Below are 20,802 nucleotides of genomic sequence, written 5' to 3'. Positions count from 1 at the left end.
CTTTGAATCTTCTTCTTCAAAACCCACTCCCAAAACATAGAGATAAAAGCAAAATCTAAAAATATAATGTTCATAGCTAAAAGTCTAATACTAAAATAATAATGCTCAACGAGTATTTACTGTTTTCAAAAATCTGGGATGTGTCAAATCGTTCGGCGAAGATAGTCGGGATCACCGAAGCACTCGACAATCTGCCCTTTGGCATGGTCCATCGCTCTTCTGGTTTTGTCTTCAGCATTTTAGCGCTCTAATGCATTGGGCGATAGGGAACTGCTTCGCTGATCTTCTCGGTAACTCACCGACTACTTTTTTACATTGCAGACTTGACCTCCAGCATCGTCGTGTTCTGGATCATTAGGCTACATAGTATTGCTTCGCGACATTTTTTGGTGACACACCGACTGCTCCTTTCACCGCCAATTTGATCCTTTCCTCCAGGGCTCAGGTCACTGCAACAAAACACGAGGATGAGACCTTTTAGCTACTCGCCGAAAGTATTCGGCAATCCTCATGTCTTCACGTCTTCGTTATTTCTAATGCCTTGGTTCCTTTTTGCTTGATTTTGTCCATGCTTTGTCTCCAAGCCTATATACCTGAAACTTAAGGTATTTTATCAGTTTTCGAGACAAAATATGCATTTGAGGACACTAAACCTATCAAAATATGGCCCTAAATGAGTCCAATTTGTGGACTCATCAACATCACCAACTTAAAATTTTGCTTGTCCTCAAGCAAACTCAAGTTCAGCCGTTCAATTGTACTACGCAAGACTCGATCATGAATGTACACAACAAGACTCAATTTACTCATGCAAAGATCAATTGTGCACTTAAAGATTCTAGTTGTGACTCACCAATATCAAAGAATCCCATGCTCACAATACTTGCTTCAAATGCAAGTTCAAGCTCAACCAAAGTGTTCAAATGCCCTCACACAACGAATGATTCCATATTCACACACAAAGGTTTAATCATTTAAAGTTTCTGAATCAAATGCAACTCTCACTCTCATAAAGAAGAACACAATGCATGCTTTCACCCATAGGTTTGCCCATATTTTCCAATCGACATTAGTTACAGCTCACTCAAGATCAAAAAGGTCTATTTAAGGCTTGTAGTGGGGTTCAGTGCAAATGTATGGTCATTTAGACTCAGTGACTTTCATCCTCATGAAATGTGGTACTCATAACACTTCCTTTCTCCTTTCCTCTATCATTCTCTTTACTGCTCATAAGTCATCCTATTATTCACTTTCCATGGATTGTCTGGAAACCCCCTTTTCTTTTATACTTTATTCCGTGACTTTCTTTTTCATTCTTTTCTTCTTCTTTTTCTCTCTTCTTTTTTTATATGGAGGGGTTCTATTTTTCTCAATCTTCATGGGTTAAAGGAGACTTTCCTTGCACTTCTTGACTTTCCCTTTTCTTTTCACCACACCCTTTGGCCTAAGTTGGCTTTTCAATCAACCACAAATCAAGAGGATTATTAGTAGTGGGTTAAGAGAGGTCTAGTGTTCATCAAGTTTCTTCCAAAGAAATGTAAGGTTCAAGGGGTGTTCAAGAGAGGTTCACACACTTACAAGGTAGGTCACAGAACAGGTATATGTCAAATTGGCTCACACTCTTTAAAATTGCCTAAGATCATATCAAGAGTTAGCCTTACTTAGTCTACCGGACCAACGGGGCAAATTCTAGAATCTATCATGCATAGTTCAAAGTAATCTCATCACACTAGGCATTGTCACTATAGTCAAACAAGACTCCACATTTTCGCTAGTGTGCAACTGTTATCACAAGAGGCTCAATTTGATACTAAGCTAGTCAAAACGAGATACAAAGAGTTCACATATTGTCAATGCAACTTCATTTGACCTCATTATAGCCGCACCTTCATGTTCGTTCGATTGAGAGTACTATTCATGTCATCGGTATTGATCTGAACCTAGACTCAAATTCTTCAAAAGAACAGACACATAAGAGGTGGCCAAAAATTTCGAACGAGTCAAATTTTGCAATTAAAAATAAAAGGAGCCACAAGCTCAAACATCCACGAAAAACAGTGAAACCATAATTTTAAACATAGCAGCGCAAATTATATCAACAAAACATGAACATTAATAGAACACAAAGGTGGGCCTCACCCCACCACAATTAAACATTAGTCCTCAAATGCACATAACAAAATATCCAGAATGTCAATAAAATAAAAACAGAGAGGGAGGCAAAGAGGGGATCCTGTCTAAGCAGTCACTCCATATGTCTGGGCATCAGTACTCCAAGTGTCCTCCTAAAATTTTACAATGGTCCTCGGAGATTCTTCAGAAGATTCAGCGGCAATTGTCTTACTCAGATTGACAAAGTCATGAGCCGCCAAAAAGAAGTGGATAGCTGTGAAGAATCCACGTCTCCACGAGGGAACAATGTGGTCTTAGGGGTTTGTTTTCTTGCTGGCACAGGGCTTCTTGCCCTCATTATCCGGTTTGGATGGATATGTTGCCTTTTCGGTTATCATGAAATTTTCACCTTAATATGTCGGGGTGGCAGATTTCATCCAACAACTTTCGGTCTAGCCATTTCTGCAAAGCTTCGAGAAAAGTTAGAAAGTATTCATACAAAAGCACGACAGTTTGGTAATAGAATCACTTCGCCGAGCAAATTGGCGAAGTGCGTAACCACTCGGCGCTACGCCAAGTACAGTGCACAGAAGATATAAGGTTGTAGACACAGGGGGAACAAGAAGACTTTTGGCGAGCCGCCGAATGCTTTTGGAGACCTTATGCTTCTCGCTCTAAGTTACAGAAGCCACAACATATGAAGCATGATAATAAGGGCGAGATAGGGCAATTTGGCAAAGCCCGGAGTGATTTGGCGAGCTCTTCACTGCTCACTGAATGACCCAACGTGCCTACTTTTGACCCATCTTCTCAAAATCAGCCCCGCAACCCCCGAAAAGAAAACTAAGGCATGCACAACTTAAACTTGGCTTAGACCCTACGACAATTATGCACAACCCACAATCTTCAGTCATTTTAAAGCACATTCTTCAGGAATTAACTTTTTAAATTGCACAGGCACAATTTGTAAACATAACAGGCAAACAAATGTTCTAATCCTACCAGCGAGGCCCGACACACTTCATCAAAGTAATGCTATTGCATTTGAGTACGACTTTCAACAAAATAATCACAGGGTTCAAGAAGCTAACCTTTTGTGCTGATTAATATGCCACTGAGATGCTAGGCGGCAATGCAATCCAGATCCGAGCATGATTTAACAACCAAAATACAATGTAGATGCAATAATATTGAAAATAAAACTAGGTGCGAGTTTAAAGTCTGAAAATGAAGGAGAGCATAAGAAATTGAAACTTTAAAACCTTTTTCTTGAAAGACCGTCCAGTTTTTGCCCATTCAGCGACATTAGTCGCGAGTCACCGAACCATTCAATGTCACACCGATCAATCACCTTCATCGCCAAGTTTTACAAAATCCTTCTGTTAATTTGGGAATCCAAACGGCCATATAAATTGAGGTCACCGAGCTGATCGGCGATACGCCAATCATTTATTTGAGCCCGCCGAGTTTTACAGACCCTAAACCCAAACTGGGTTTGATTAAATGGCAGTGTGGGTTGGAGTCACCAAATACTTTGGCGACTCCCCGACTGGACATTTCTCTCGCCAATATCTTTCTTTAGAAATGCTTCCCACACTACATCCTGCACAAGTAACACACCTTTATTTAAAATAGTAAAACTTGGGTCACCTCCGAAAAAGCGCCTTAGTTAACGTCGTGGCTCGACGTGGAAGTGCTATCAAGAATCTTCCAATTACACCACTTCAACCAATGGAAATCTCGTGACATTCACCATAGTATAATTTCAAACGTTATCCGATTACCTTAAATGTATGTCCTTCTTGCCCTTCAACTTCTATAACCCCATTTGGGAACACTCATGAAACTCTGAATGGTCATGACCACTTCGATTTGAACTTCCTAGGGAACAACTTCAGTCGCGAATTATATAGCAACACCCAATATCCCACCTTAAACTCTCTCTTAAGTATCTTAGTGTTATGCCATTTCTTCATCTTTTTATTGTAGAGAGCTGAACTTTCGTAAGATTTAACCCTGAATTCGTCCAATTCATTCAGCTACACTACTCTTTGTTTTGAGGTTATTTCCCAGTCCAAATTGAGAGCTTTCAATGCCCATAATGCTTTATGTTCAAGTTCGACTAGTAAATGACAAGACTTTCTAAATATTAACTGATACGACGCCATACCAATAGGAGTTTTATAGGCGGTGTGATATGCCCATAGTGCATCGTCCAACTTTTGAGACCAATCAATTTGATTTACATTCACTATCTTAGCCAAGATGCTTTTGATCTCCCGGTTTGACACCTCAACTTGGCCACTTGTTTGGGGATGGTATGGTGTTGCCACTTTGTGCTTCACCCCATACTTACTCACTGCAGTTGAGAACCATTTATTACAAAAGTGTGATCTCCCATCGCTAATAATAGCTCTAGGAGTCCCAAATCTTGCAAAAATGTAGCGCTTCACGAATTGAATAACACTTTTTCCTTCGTTATTTGAAAGAGCAACAACTTTTACCCATTTAGACACATAATCTACAGCCACAAAGATATATTTATTGCCAAATGAGCTCATAAATGGTCCCATAAAATTGATTCCCCATACATCAAATAGCTCCACTTCTAGAATAGGTTTTTCAGGTAACTCGTGCCTTTTGGACACACCATCTTATTTTTGACATTATGGATACCTGTTAACAAATTCATGTGCATCTTTGTATATACATGGCCAGTAATACCCGCTTTGTAGCACGTTCGCTGTTGTCCGTACACCACCATGATCCCCTCAAACTGGCAAAGCGTGACAAACATATAGGATCTCTCTAGCTTCCTCTTCTGGGACACATCTTCTGATGATGTGGACATCACACTCTCTAAACAAATATGGCTTGTCCCACAAATACTTCTTCACATCCAATAAGAACTTCTTTTGCTGGTAGAAGTTTTGATCGTCTGGTACTAATCTGCACACCAAATAATTTGAAAAATTAGCATACCAAGGAGGTTGAGTGAGATTCTTTGTGAATGCCTGGTCATCGGGAAAAACATCCTTGATGTTAATCTCTGGCTCGTCATTATCCCTGCCTTCCAATCTCAATAAGTGATCAGCCACTTGATTTTCATAACCCCTTCTGTCCTTAACCTCAAAATTGAATTCTTGCAATAAAAGCACCCACTTGATCAATCTAGATTTGGCGTCTTTCTTCGCCATTAGAAAACGTAAAGCAGCATGATCAGTGTGAATAATCACCTTTGTACCTAGAAAGTGTGCATGAAAATTTTCAAATGCATAGACTACTGCAAGTATTTCTTGCTCGGTAACTGTGTAGTTACGTTGAACACTATTTAACGTTTTGCTTGCGTAATAAATGGGATGAAAATGTTTGTTTCGGTTTTACGCCCAATGCCATGCCGCTTGTGTCACACATTACTATAAATGGCTCTGACCAATCAGGACTAATGATAAAATAATTGCCTTAGAAAAAGAATTAATAAGAACAGTAATAACAAAACGACAAGAGTTAAAACATAAGCAAGAAAGATTACAATACAATATATATGCAGGAGTATGTCAAAAATCTTTGCTAGCACAAAGAAGAGTAATATTTAAATTACAATTAGATATACAAAAAATAGAGTATAAATTAAAACATAATTTAAAATGAATAAGGAAGAATTTGCTATAGAAGAAAAAACTTACGAAAATCCAGAAGGATTAAAAATAAAAATAATATTTTCAAATTTAGGAAGAAGGTATAAAAAAATAGGTGAAAATTTATATCTAATGATAGAAAAAGAAACGGTAAGATTAGAAGATAGTCTAACTGCAATGGTACGAATAACTAGAGAAAATGAAGAAATAGTTAGGAAAAAAGAAATAGACACAATAAAACAACAAGCAAAATTAGAAATACAACAGATTGAAGAAGTAAAAAATGATAAAATAATTGCCTTAGAAAAAGAATTAACTATGCTTAAAGAATTATATACGGCTAAACAAAAAGAAAAAGAAATAGAAACGAACTTAAAAATGGAGATAGAAAAATTTAAGGAACAACTAACTAAAGAAAACCCAAATATAGGAATTGATAATGTTGATATAGATGAAAACTGCTCAGAACAAGGCTCAGATATAAGTGAAACATATACGGAAATAATAGAAAAAATAGAAGAAACCGAAACAATTAACAATAAGATAGAAATAAATACGGAAGAAGTTAAAAATGAAGCAAGTACAAGTACACCAGAAGTAAAAAATCCAAAAACAATAAGACCTAATTATTATACAATTAGTTATGAAGATTCTGACAGATATGATAGTTTATGGAATAAGAGACTAAACAAAAAATGGACACCATCAACAACATCTCGCAATAACGGATTTTTAGATCTAGATTGTGTAACATATATAAATAAAACAATACAATTATGGGTAGGATATATAGCAAAACAACTAATAGATAATAAAATTGGAATGTCAGAAGTACCAGGATATATAGAAAGAACACTTTTAGGAACGGTAAAATTATGGTTACAAAATTTGGCAGAAGAAAGCATAAAAACATTAAGAAATAATAAAAAAATAGGCGGAGATAGTGCAACCACACCAATCGACATATTAAATAAATATGAAATGACAATAAGAAATGAATTCAGTAGTACAACTACAGAAGTAGAAGAACAAAATAAAGAAAAACAGTTACATAGGAATTTAATGTTAAAATTAGCTATATGTAACATATGCTACATAGACGAATATACATGTGTATTTAGAGAATATTATTATAAAGGAACATATAATGCAGAAGAATCAAAAGAAATAAGAAAATTATATTTTACAAAATTACCAGAACCATTTAGTTCTAAAATAATAAAAGATTGGAACGAAGCAGGATTACAAGATACACTTGGAGCAAGAATGAGATATCTACAAAAATGGTATTCAGCAATATGTGAAAAATATAGAGAAGACATAAAAATGGAAAAAACAATAATTAAAAACCTAGCATGTTGTAAAGATAAGATAGCACCTCAATTCGGATGCAATGATAATTATTATAAAAAGAAATATAGAAAACCAGGGAAATATAAAAAATATAAATCCAATATAGGTATAAAAGACCAAGAAGAAGATATTACATAAAAAATACTAAAGCAAAAAGACCTTTTAGACCAAAGAAAAAAATAACAGAATGTACATGTTATAATTGTGGAAAACTAGGACACTTTGCTAAAGATTGTAAATTACCCAAAAATCCAAAGAAAAAACAAATATCTGAAATAATAATTAATGATGAAACATATACACAAATAGATTATATAGATTTTGAACCAGATAGTGATGATAGTATATATGAATTCGAATCGCTTGAAAACGAAATATCTGAAAATGAAATAGAAGAAAATAATGACTGAAAAAGACGTACAAATGATAAATAAAGAAGAATATACAAATGAAGAATCTACGGAACAGAAGGTAATATTTGATACTAATATATTTGAATAAATAAAAGGAAAAGAATTAGATCTCAGTGTAGAAAAAATATTTAAGATACCATTAATAAGAAATATATTTAAAAGACAAAAAGAGGAATACTATGTAGTAAGTCAAAAAGAACATATAATAGATTGTAAATATACCAAAGGAAAAGCAAGAATACCTATAATAAATAAAAGGATAATAAATAAAGAAATACAAGAAATTAAAGCTAAAGAACCAATAAAATACGTACACTTAGGTGGAACAGAGATATTAATAAAAGCTTGTTTTAGAGAAGTAATAGATACACCAATAGAAATATACTTGGCAGATGACAGAATAGTAGAACCAATAGAAAGAAGTATAATAAGTGCGGTAAAAGGAAATTTAATCTACCAAAAATTTAAGTTTATAATAAGTGCTAATTATTCAGTAGCAATAAATGATAGAAATATAGATAAATCATTAGTATTATATTGGAAAATGTCAGGAATAGAGTTAGCCCCAGGAAGTAAAATATTTACAGCCCGCTGTAAAAATCTATATGTATTAACAACAAAACATAAGATAACAGCAAAAAATAAGATAAATAAAATAAAAATAGAGAATCCTTTTGAACAAATTGTAACAGTGATAGATAATAATGATTATAGTTACAAAGAAATAGACATAGAAGAGGATCTAGAAATAGTGAGTGATAGAATAAGTACATCAAAAGGAATAAAAACATAGATAAAAATATTGATACGTCCCAACCCTTAAGAAAATCAGTAGAATATCAAAGAATAAAAGAAATTGAACCATATCACTACTATATAACTGGAATAATAGAACAAAGGAAACATATCATTATAATAAATACTGGACAAGAAGAAAATTATATATCAAGAGAATTAGTATCGGAAGAAGAGATAACCTCTAAAGAACAAGTATGCCAGAATTACCAAAAGAATTTTTACATATAGAGGAAACAACTCAAAAAGAAATAATCATAGGAGGTATAATAATATTAATAGACTTTAAAATATATCAAGAAGACAATATAATATTAGGAATAAAATGGTTAGAAGAAATGAAACCATATAATTTAGAAAATACCCAATTAACAATAACTTATAAAAATAAAAAGATTATAGTAAAAAGAGCATTATGAAAATTTATATACTTGCAAAAATAATAGTAGAAAATTACTACAACAGATACTATACTCCAATGATAGATACAGGAGCAGAAGCAAACATGTGTAAACATAATTGTCTACGAGATGAAAAATGGGAAAAACTAAAAACACCTATAGTCGTTACAGGATTTAATAATGAAGGAAGTATGATAACATATAAAGCAAAAAATATAAAGTTACAAATATGGGATAAAATATTAACTATAGAAGATATATATAGTTATGAATTTATAAATAAAGACATGCTTTTAGGAATGCCATTTCTAGAAAAACTATATCCCCATGTAATAACAAAAACACATTGGTGGTTTACCACACCATGTAAGCAAAAGATAGGAGCAAAAAGAGTAAGTAATAAAAACAGAAAACCTACACCATGGATTAAAGGAAGTGAAAAAATCACTCAAAAATTAGAAAATGTTAAAGAAAATACTCACAATATAGAATTAATAATATTTTCAATAGACAAATTAAAATTAATTCAAGAAAAATTAGATATGTTATATAGTGAAGATCCCTTAAAAGGATGGGAAAACCATAAAACAAAAGTGAAAATTGAACTAATTGATGAAAATAGCATAATAACCCAAAAACCATTGAAATATAATTTTGAAGATTTAAAAGAATTTAAAATGCATATAAAAGAATTATTAGATAACAAATATATTCAAGAAAGTAATAGCAAACATACAAGTCCAGCATTCATAGTAAATAAACACAGCGAACAAAAAAGAGGTAAAAGTCGTATGGGTATTGACTATAGAAATTTAAATGCAAAAACAAAAACATATAATTACCCCATACCTAACAAAGTATTAAAAGTAAGACAAATACAAGGATATAATTATTTTAGTAAATTTGATTGTAAATCAGGATTTTACCATCTAAAGTTAGAAGAAGAATCTAAAAAATTAACAGCTTTTATAGTACCACAAGGATTTTATGAATGGAACGTACTACCTTTTGGATATAAAAATGCACCAGGAAGATACCAACATTTTATGGATAATTATTTTAACCAACTAGAAAATTGTATAGTATACATAGATGATATATTGTTATATTCACGAACAGAAGAAGACCATATACGATTGTTAGAAAAATTTATACATATTATAACATATTCAGGAATAAGTCTAAGTAAGAAAAATGCAGAAATAATGAAAAATCAAATAGAATTTTTAGGAATACAAATAGATAAGAATGGTATAAAAATGCAGAACCATATAGTACAAAAAATAATAAACTCTGACGAACAAATAGATACGAAAAAGAAATTACAATCATTTTTAGGATTAGTAAACCAAGTAAGAGAATATATACCTAATTTAGCAGAAAATCTAAAACCTTTGCACAAAAAATTAAAGAAAGACGTAGAATATTATTTTGATAAAAAAGATCAAGAACAAATACAAAAAATAAAATCATTATGTAAAAAGTTACCTAAATTATATTTTCCAGATGAAAATAAAAAATTTATATACATAGTAGAATCAGACGCTAGTGAAATAAGTTACGGAGGAGTATTAAAATATAAATATGAAAAAGAAAAACTAGAACATCATTGTAGATACTACTCAGGAACATTTACAAATCCTGAAATAAAATGGGAAATAAATAGAAAAGAATTATATGCACTATATAAATGTTTATTAGCTTTTGAACCATATATAGTATATAATAAGTTCATTGTAAGAACAGATAATACGCAGGTGAAATGGTGGATTACAAGGAAGATACAAGATTCAGTAACAACAAAAGAAATACGAAGACTAGTATTAAATATACAGAATTTTACATTTACAATAGAAGTAATAAGTACTAACAAAAATGTCATTGCAGACTACATATCAAGACAAAGCTACACAGACGGACCTAGACAAAGATGAAAAAATATTCAATGCTATAGCAATGCTTTGTACAAAGATAGATAATATGGACAAAGAGATACAAAAAATGAAAGGTCAGCAGCATGACGGTAAATATGCGGAGCTAAGTCGATCGGAAGACTTAAAAATTCCAGAGCTAGAAGGTGACGCTGGGAAACACCGAAAAACCCAAGCTAACAATTTATTACATGCAGCTACAGGTAGCACATCATCTACAAAAGAGGAGAAAAGATATGTCAATACAAATATGAACAAGATATTTGAAAAACCATTTATACCCAAAAAACAAAACCCCATATTTGTACCACCTCAAATAAATGCCTATAAGGAAAGTCTAAACCAGGACAAAAAAACCTATAACCATATAACCAGAGCATACATAGAAAATATCCACAAAATACAAACCTTTTTAAATAAAAACCCCAGATCAAAAACTACCCAAAATCCACATGAAGATTATATTACCCAAGCTTTGCAAGGATATAATAAACTAATCGCTTTACTTAAGACAAATGCAAACCTAATAACAACTTGCTATAACTATGGATTATTGAACACAGTATATACCCAAACTGGAGATGAAATAGCTACGATACCAGAGTTACATAAAGAATTCATGAACTACAAGAGAATAACTAAAGGAACTTTGTTTTATATAAAGTTTTATTCAGCACCAGCAGAAATACTTTACGACGAAATAAAACCGATTATACAAGTTATAAAAATTGGACTAACTAGAGAAATGTACCGGAAAAAATAGAGGAACAAGAGGAGATACAAAAAGTAGAGATACCAGCATTCTATGACGGAAAAAGGATTATTGGAATAGCTACTATACTGAATGAGCTAACATCTAATTATTTGAACAACAATTCAATATGGAGTTATTATTCACGAGAACAAACAATGATATATTCGAATTGTCGAGAATTTAGAGCAGAAGATATGGAAGAACTCAGGCAATGGGCACTAAGTCTACTAAAACCTGAGCAACAACCTACAACAAGAGCTATACGGAAAGATTTTATCTCTTCAGAAATAATGACCAGATACTGCAAAACTATTGGCCATAAATATCCGGATCATCAATGTTCCAAATGTCAAGGCGAAGATAATGTGATCCCAGACGTGCAGCTAGAGTAAAAACAAGGAAGTGACAAAACCGACAAGATAAAAAGAAAAAGCTATAAGTGGAGCTACTTTATGAAAAGAAAAGATAGTAGTAACGTGTTAAGATAGAAATATTATGTACAAAATGTAAAGTAAAGTTGTTTGTCATTTTGTTGACTTTGTAAAGTAGTGCAGATGTAAAGAAGCACTAACGTGTTAGTCTAAGTAGGAATATGTACAAAAGTAGGAGTAGTAAAGTAACTATAGTTAGGTGTAAAGTAATCATAGTAGGAATAAAGTAACCATAGTAAGGTTACTTATATGTGTATAAATAGGTAGCCATTATGGCATATAGAGGCAAGACTTTCTACACGGAAAGCAAGCCTCTCTTGTAAACAAAAATATTCTCAATAAAAATCTAAAGTTTCAATTAAGCTATGGATCCAAATAGTGAAGATACTACACAGGTATATACATTTATGATTATGCATAACTAAATTTATTAATTCCTGAATATCATAGTAATGATAGAATAGAATTTATATTAGTTATTATATACTAGAATTATTTTTAGATGTTTTCTAGTTTGTTAACATGAGGAAAAAAAGGAAAACTTCCAGACTATGCCATCCTAAAGTTGAAACCATAGGCAAGAAGCCGTGAGGGGAGTAAACATAGTTGAGGCGCTGTTAGGAAGAAAATACTTTCGAAAGTACGATGTTAACAGTGACCGGAAAACATGTTGAAAATAATCTAGTTTATAGTAATCTAATATGAATAATATTCGTCAAGACTATGGTATAAGGGAATTATGTTTTGAAATTATTATGCCTAATTTTGCCTTTCCTGGATGATATAAAATATCCACGTCGTAGTCTTTCAGTAACTCAAGCCATCGACGCTGTCGCTAATTTAACTTCTTCTTTCTAAATATGTATTGAAGCCTCTTATGATCTGTGAAGATGTCAACATGAACGCCATACAAATAGTGTCTCCAGATCTTTAACGCATGCACAACTGCAGCCAACTCTAAATCGTGGGTCGGATAGTTCTTCTCATGCTTCATCAGCTGCCTTGAAGCATATGCGATAACCTTACTATGTTGCATTAGAACACATCCCAACTCAACACCAGAAACATCACAATACCCCACATAGCCCTCTGAACCGTCTGGTAATGCAAGAACTGGTGCTGATGTCAACCTATCCTTCAGCTCCTTGAAACTTTGCTCACAAGCCTCAGTCCACTAGAACTTAGCTGCTTTTTGAGTCAGCTTCATTAATGGGCCTGAAATTGAAGAAAATCCCTCTACAAATCTTCTGCAGTACCAAGCTAACCCTAATAAACTACGAACCTCAGTCGGAGTCATGGGTCTGGGCCAAGTCTTTACGGGCAAAATCTTTTATCATTCAACCGCAATGCCTGCATCTGATACAATATGGCTTAAGAAAGCTACAGATTCTAACCAGAACTCACACTTAGAAAACTTTGCATAAAGTTCTCGATCTCGAAGAACCTGAACGACTGCTCGCAGATGATTTGCATGCTATTCTTTTGAAGGTGAATATACCAAAATATCATCAATAAATACAATCTCAAACAAGTCTCGATACGGCCTGAATATACTATTCATCAGGTGTATGAACACTGCTGGGGCATTAGTTAATCCAAACGACATTACCAAGAACTCAAAGTGTCCATATCTAGTTCTAAAAGCTGTCTTTGGAATCTTTCCCCCGAACTAGTATCTGGTGATACCCTGATCTTAAATTAATCTTTGAGAAACACTTAGCACCTTGTAACTGATCAAACAAGTCATCTATCCTCGGAAGGGGATACTTATTCTTTATAGTTGCCTTATTCAGTTATCGGTAATCGATACACATCCTTAGTGAGCCATCTTTCTTCCTTACGAACAACACTGGTGCACCCCATGGTGAAGTACTAGGCCTAATAAAGCCTTTATCCAGCAAGTCTTTCAGTTAATCCTTCAACTCCTTTAGCTCAGCAAGAGCCATTCTATAAGGAGGGATAGATATGGGTTGTGTACTTGGTAGAATATCGATAGCAAAATAAGTATCCCATTTTGGAGGGATACCAGGAAGTTCGTCTGGAAATACATCTACAAACTCCTTAACTAACGGAATAGACTGAAGAGTCGGTGGTTCTGCATCTATATCATGAACGTGAACAGGATGATAAATACAACCCTTGGTAATCATCCTCCTTGCCTTAAGATAGCAAATAAACCTACCTTTCGGCATTGTTGTATCGCCTTTCCATTCACGAACTGCCTATTCTGGTAAGTGGAAAATAACAATCTTTGTCCGGCACTCAACATTAGCATAACAAGATGCTAACCAGTCCATACCCATAATGACGTCAAAATCAACCATCTCTAATTCTACCAGGTCTACAGAGGTCTGACGGTCGATAATTTCTACTGTGCAACCTCGATAGACTCTCCTGGCAATAGTAGACTCACCAACTGGTGTAGATACAATAAAGGGTCGATCTAATGACTCTACTACTATATATAACCTACCCGCAATAAATGGAGTAACATAAGACAAAGTAGATCCATGATCTATCAAAGCATAAACACAATGGGAGCAAACAATCAATGTACCTTTCACAACATCTGGTGATGACTCTGAGTCTTGTCGGACGGTTAATGAATATGTACGATTCTGTCCACTACCAGAACTAGATGCTCCCTCTCTGCCTCCGCCTCTACCCCTACGTGTTGAAGTATGGAGTCCACGCACTGTAGACTGTGATGATGAGGAAGAACCTACTGTTGACTTGGTCCAATCACTTGTACCACCCTGACCAATGGTAGGACAGTTTCTCTACCCAGGCCCCTCCTGTCCACAAGAATAACAACATGTAGAACCCTGTCTGCACCTCCCGAAAAGCATTCTACTGCAAGTAATGCAACGCGGCGGGGATGTCCTAGCCTGGCCTGAACCCCTCTGCTACCACAAGCCTGATGCTCGTGAACGCTCACCTGATCCTGACTGTTCCTGATGATCATATCTACTACCTTGGAACTGCTGTGGTGTAGGTCTAGGTGGCCTAATAAAATATCGGGGTTAGGGACCACCCCTGAAAATCTCCCTACGAACCAGTGGGCCTAGCACAGTTCTGTCTCTCTCTCGACCCTCTCACTCGTATACTGTAGATGTCGTCGATCCTTTATGCCCTGTGCGAAGGCCTGAATCCACGAGATATCCATATTATCATCTAGCACAGTGGTAGAACAAGCCTCGTTATAGTCTGAGTTAAGCCCTCCCACAAATCTACGTACCTTGTCATGTATTGTATCAACAAATGCTGGTGCATATCTAGCCAATCAATCAAATCTCAGCCCGTACACTTGGACACTCCTGCCACCTTGTCGGAGGTTCAGAAACTGGTCCACCCGGCCATCCCTAATCTCTCGAGGCAAATAGTGATCTATGAAAGCTTCTGTAAAGTTATCCCAAGTGGGTAGAGATGTATTTTCTCCCCTAGATCTCTCCCAACTTTCATACCACAATACAATAACATCACACAATCGAAATGTTGTTAACTCAATTGACTCAGTCGCTGAGGCATGCATGACTCTGAAGATCCTATGAAGCTGATCAACAAAGTGTTGAGGGTCTTCTCTGCGATTTGTCCCTGTAAGCTGTGGAGGATTCAAGGCAAGAAATTCTCAAACTCTCGAACTTCCGGGCCTTTCAGAAGATCTGGCAATATCTGGCGCAACTGGTTGGCACTGTGCAGCCACTAACTGTGCTAACATATATACTACATTTTTGAAATCCTTATCAGATGGAATAGGAGGAGCTAGAGGTGGTACTGCTGGTGGAGCCGAAAGTCCTGGAGCCTCGGAGGCTCCTAAAGCGGTGGAGAAGCTATAGAGGGTACCTCCACCTGTGGTACTTTGTCGGTACCCTCGCTTGCAGTTGTATCTATCCCCTGGCTAGTTGTGGTCAGTGTCAGTCATCTCTATCTGCATACAAGTATCAATTATAAGCCAGAAACCTCAACCCTTAAGACATCGCTTTATAGCACGAGGTGAGCAAAAGAAGGATAGTCATTCTAATATTCCCGACAACATCTTGGTTATCGAATATGGTGCGCAACACATTTATAAACAAGACTCTACTAGACATGGCTTGCAGACTCCCTAGGATACGATGCTGCTCTGATACCAAGTTTTGTCACTCCCCAAACTCGAGGTGCGCAACTGGCTCCTAATGCCAAAACTCAGTTGCAAGCTGACCCTACTGAACCATTTCCTACTAGCGCATGGCAGCCACATGCAATCAATAAATCAATGAAGTAAATCTCGGCTTAAAACTAAGCCATCGGCCGGCAAGGCCCCTGTCAAATGATCTATAAAAGAAACAGCTACTCCCAGGAGATCATATAAATAAATAGTCAACTAGCACAAAAGTCTTGATTGGGCCGTCGAGGCCTCCATGATATCTATACCAAAACTAAAAGCAGGTATATATCAATACAATACATCAAACAACTCAGAAACTATAGGGGGTTGAGAAGATGTCTCCCCCTGGGTCTCACAATGGGCCACCTCTACCTGTGGTACTTTGTCGGTACCCTCGCTTGCAGTTGTATCTAGCCCCTGGCTAGTTGTGGTCAGTGTCAATCATCTCTATCTGCATACAAGTATCAATTATAAGCCAGAAACCTCAACCCTTAAGACACCGCTCTATTGCACGAAGGGAGCAAAAGAAGGATAGTCATTCTAGCATGCCCGACAGCTTCTTGCTTATCGAATGTGGTGCAAACACATTTATAAACAAGACTCTACCAGACATGGCTTGCAGACTCCCTAGGATACGACGTTGCTCTGATACCAAGTTTTGTCACGCCCCAAACTCAAGGGGTGCAACTGGATCCTAATACCAAAACTCAGGCCCAAGCCGACCCTGCTGAACCATTTGATAGTAGCGCATGGCAGCCACATGCAATCAAGAATCAAACAAGTATATCTCGGCTTAAAACTAAGCCATCGGCCGGCAAGGCCCCTCTCAACTGATCTATAAAAGAAATAGCTACTCACAGGAGATCATATAAATGAATAGTCAACTAGCACAGAAGTCTTGATTGGGCCGTCGAGAACACCATGAAATCTATACCAAAACTAAAAGTAGGTATATATCAATACAATACATCAAAAAACTCATAAGCTTCCGCAAACCAACAACATAGGCCAGCATGGCCATAGCGTACCCATAAAGATATATATACCAAAAGGTAACAAAACTCTCAACTCTGGCAGCTCTGGAGGAAAGGGGCTAGCCAACCAGATAAAAGTCAATACTGTTGCTGAGGAGGTCTACTCGGTCATCTGCCAGGACCTGCATGCATGAATGCAGCGCCCCCAAGGCCACGAGGCACCAGTACAAAATAATGTACAGAGTATGAAAGGCAATACACTATGATGAGGTATCCTGATATACTAGAATAATCCAATAAATAAATCAAGGCTAAGATAAGTGTACTGACCTAGTCATAAATCTAAACTTATAAAAAATAATAAAACAACAACCTAACCAACCCCCCATAAGCTCGGCAACTACAAACAGCACACAAGACCACCTACTCAGGCCCCATAAACCCGGAAGGTGCCAATCAACATATATACCTCTATCAGTAGTCCCCGAGCCCCGTAGGCAGTAACATAGCCCTCTTAGGCATTAATATAGCCCCTTAGGTAGCACATAGATCCATTAGGCATCAATGTAGCTTATAGACAACTTATAGCCCTCTTAGGCAACAACATGGCGCTGTAGGAAGCACATAGCCTTCTTAGGCGTCAATATAGCCCTGTAGGAAACTCATAGCCCTGTTAGGCATCCATATAAACCTGTAGGCAGAACATAGCCCTTCTAGGCATAGATCACATTCCTGCAGGTAACCACAATAGCCCCAACGACAATAATAACAATCCAACCGCTACAGGCGAGCAATTTAGTTATAAGAAACATATACAAATAGCCTCTAAGTTGTGTCCAACAAAGGGACACTACTAACTGAATAAGAATCCCGATAAGGGAGGATTATATCAACTCGAGCAGCCAAAAATAAATAATCACGGCTACAAGTATATCAAGGATAACAACCCAAATACATTGCTTCTAAACTTTAAGGAAAAATGTCGTAAGTAAGGAATAGCCTTAACATACCTTTTTCGCTAAATTAATGTGGCCTAATGACTTTTACTCAATACTCCGTCGATACTCGATCTTAAGGTCGTAATACGCTTCAAAACCTTCAAATTTATCCAAACCCTTGTTGTTCCAACAATTAAATGTGATATGCTACACAATCGATAAAACAAATTATACCACAATGATGAGCCCAACGCGTAGAACAACTTTCGTCGAGGACTTAAGTCGAGAAAATCTATATTTAACTTGATCCTAGAAATGTGTTTCTCTAATTTCTCTAATTTTCAGTGTGAAAATGGTGAAAAAAGTCGAAGGAGAAGATATATGTAATATTCCACCGACCTAGGGCCCCACCTCACGTGCCTGATTGCGCAGTCCCACGAAAATGTGAATATGTTTCTATTATAAAGTCGTATGAACAAACGGTTTGATGCATTGGAAACTAGACTCGTAGATCTTTGATTTCATGCATCGCGGGAACCATAACTCTTAATATATTGGGAGAAAACGTCCGAGACATTTGACTCAAATTTCAGACAAATCTTATAAAAGGAATTTACAGTAACTTTCGCCAACTTTTATTTTGTCACTTACCTAACTTCAAAACTTAAGGTACCGCACTTGAACACTTAAATTATCACATAACACATCATTTTCAATTTATTACTCACCCTCCTTGTCTTTCCATGAAGATACGAGTTAATTTAGACTTTTTTAAAAGTTAGGGTGTTACTTCCTTCCTTTCTTAGAAACATTCGTCCTCGAATGAAAAATCTGAGTCACTCTGTTCATTTCTTAGGAGTTACCAAAATTTAGGCAGTGTATCCTTTGTAAATGTCACTATCCAGGAACCTAAAATGTAAAATTTCTAACCTAGACATCTCACATGACAACATAAATAGCTAAGCGTTATAGCTCCACCACAATAGTGCGAGCAAATATACAATGATAACCACAATAATAATAATAAGCAATAGTATATATGTATATATGTAGGTATCTTACCTTACCGCCTTAATATAAACTAATATGACATCACCTTGGGTTATGAAACAAGTGAGGATATTTGGACCTTATGCCATCCTCAGCTTCACAAGTCACCTCTTCTCTATTTTTGTTCCTCCACAATACTCTAACTGAAGCCAGCTCTTTGGTCTTCAATTTCTGGACCGGCCGAACTAATATAGCAACTGGAGTTTCCTCGTAGGACAATTCCTTTGTGATTTGAACATCATCAACTGGGACAACCCAAGAAGGGACTTTTACACACTTCGGTAGCATCGATACATAAAAAACTGGATGAACAGATTTTAGCCCCAAAGGCAATTCTAACTCATAAGCCACTAGTCCTACCCTTCGAAGAATCCGGTATGGCCCAACGAATCTTGGACTAAGCTTTCCCTTTTTGCCAAATTGCATAACACCTTTCATAGGCGAGACTTTTAAGAATACCCAGTCATTCACGCAAAACTCTAAGTCCCTTCGTTGCACGTCTGAGTGTGACTTCTGTCGGCTTCGAGCGATTAGCAGCCTCTCCCGAATGAGCTTAACATTATCCACTGTCTGCTGGACTATGTCGGGTCCAATCAACCCTGACTCACCTACCTCGAACCATCCAATGGGGGATCTATATTTTCTCCCATACAAAGCCTTATAAGGTGCCATCCCGATGCTGGAATGATAACTATTATTGTATGCGAACTCTATAAGAGGTAAGTGGTCATCCCAAATGGCCTTGAAGTCTAGCGCGCACGCCCGTAACATATATCTTCGAGTGTCAAAATTGTGCGCTCAGCCTGGCCATCTGTCTGAGGGTGAAAGGCAGTACTAAGATTAACCTGTGTCCCCAGTCCTTTCAGGAAGGACTTCCAGAAGTTGGTGGTAAATTGTGCGCCTTTATCAGAGATAATAGATATTGGGACACCGTGTAGCCTAACAATCTCTTTAATATAGAGCCCTGCATAGTCTTTTCCCGAAAAAGTAGCCCTGTCTGGTAAAAAGTGGGCTGATTTTGTTAGTCTATCAACAATTACCCAAATAGAGTCAAACTTACGACGCGATTGAGGTAACCCTGTAATAAAATCCATATTATTTGCTTCCTACTTCCACAAAGAAATGGCTATTTTGCTGAACTAGCCCAGCGAGCTTTTGGTGCTCAACCGTCACCTGTTGGCAGTTAGGACACTATGCCACAAATTTAGCAACGTCATTCTTCATACCGTGTCATCAATATATCTCCGTAATATCATGGTGAATCTTCATCGAACCAGGGTGAATAGAATAACGGGAATGATGTGCCTCTTCCATAATTCGATGTTGAAGCCCTGCAACATTTGGAACACACAATCTACCGATGTATTAGAGTACTCCATCTTCTGCTATATCAAATTCTAAAGACTATGGATCCTGAGCCTTGTCTCTAAGATTATCTAACCTAGGATCCTCTTGTTGCCGTGATTTTACTTCTACAACTAAAGATGATACGGCTATATCCTGAATTGTGACCCCACTATCGTCTGCCTCTACCAATCTGACTCCTAAGCTAGCTAACTGATGAAGCTCTCGCACTAGCTCCCGCTTCTCAACACTTAAATGGGATAAACTACACATAGATTTTTGAGTGAGGGAATCGGCTACCATATTCGCCTTTCCTGGATGATATAAAATATCCACGTCGTAGTCTTTGAGTAACTCAAGCCATCGACACAATCGCAAATTTAACTCATTCTGTCTAAATATATATTGAAGGCTCTTATGATCTGTGAAGATGTCAACATGAACGCCATACAAGTAGTGTCTCCAGATCTTTAACGCATGCACAACTACAACCAACTCTAAATTGTGGGTCGGATAGTTCT

This window comes from Solanum verrucosum, unplaced genomic scaffold (genome assembly GCF_900185275.1).
Source record: "Solanum verrucosum unplaced genomic scaffold, falcon-dt-bn FXZP01000012.1, whole genome shotgun sequence".
In the NCBI taxonomy this organism is placed as follows: domain Eukaryota; kingdom Viridiplantae; phylum Streptophyta; class Magnoliopsida; order Solanales; family Solanaceae; genus Solanum; species Solanum verrucosum.
Note: the sequence above shows the minus strand (reverse complement) of the source record.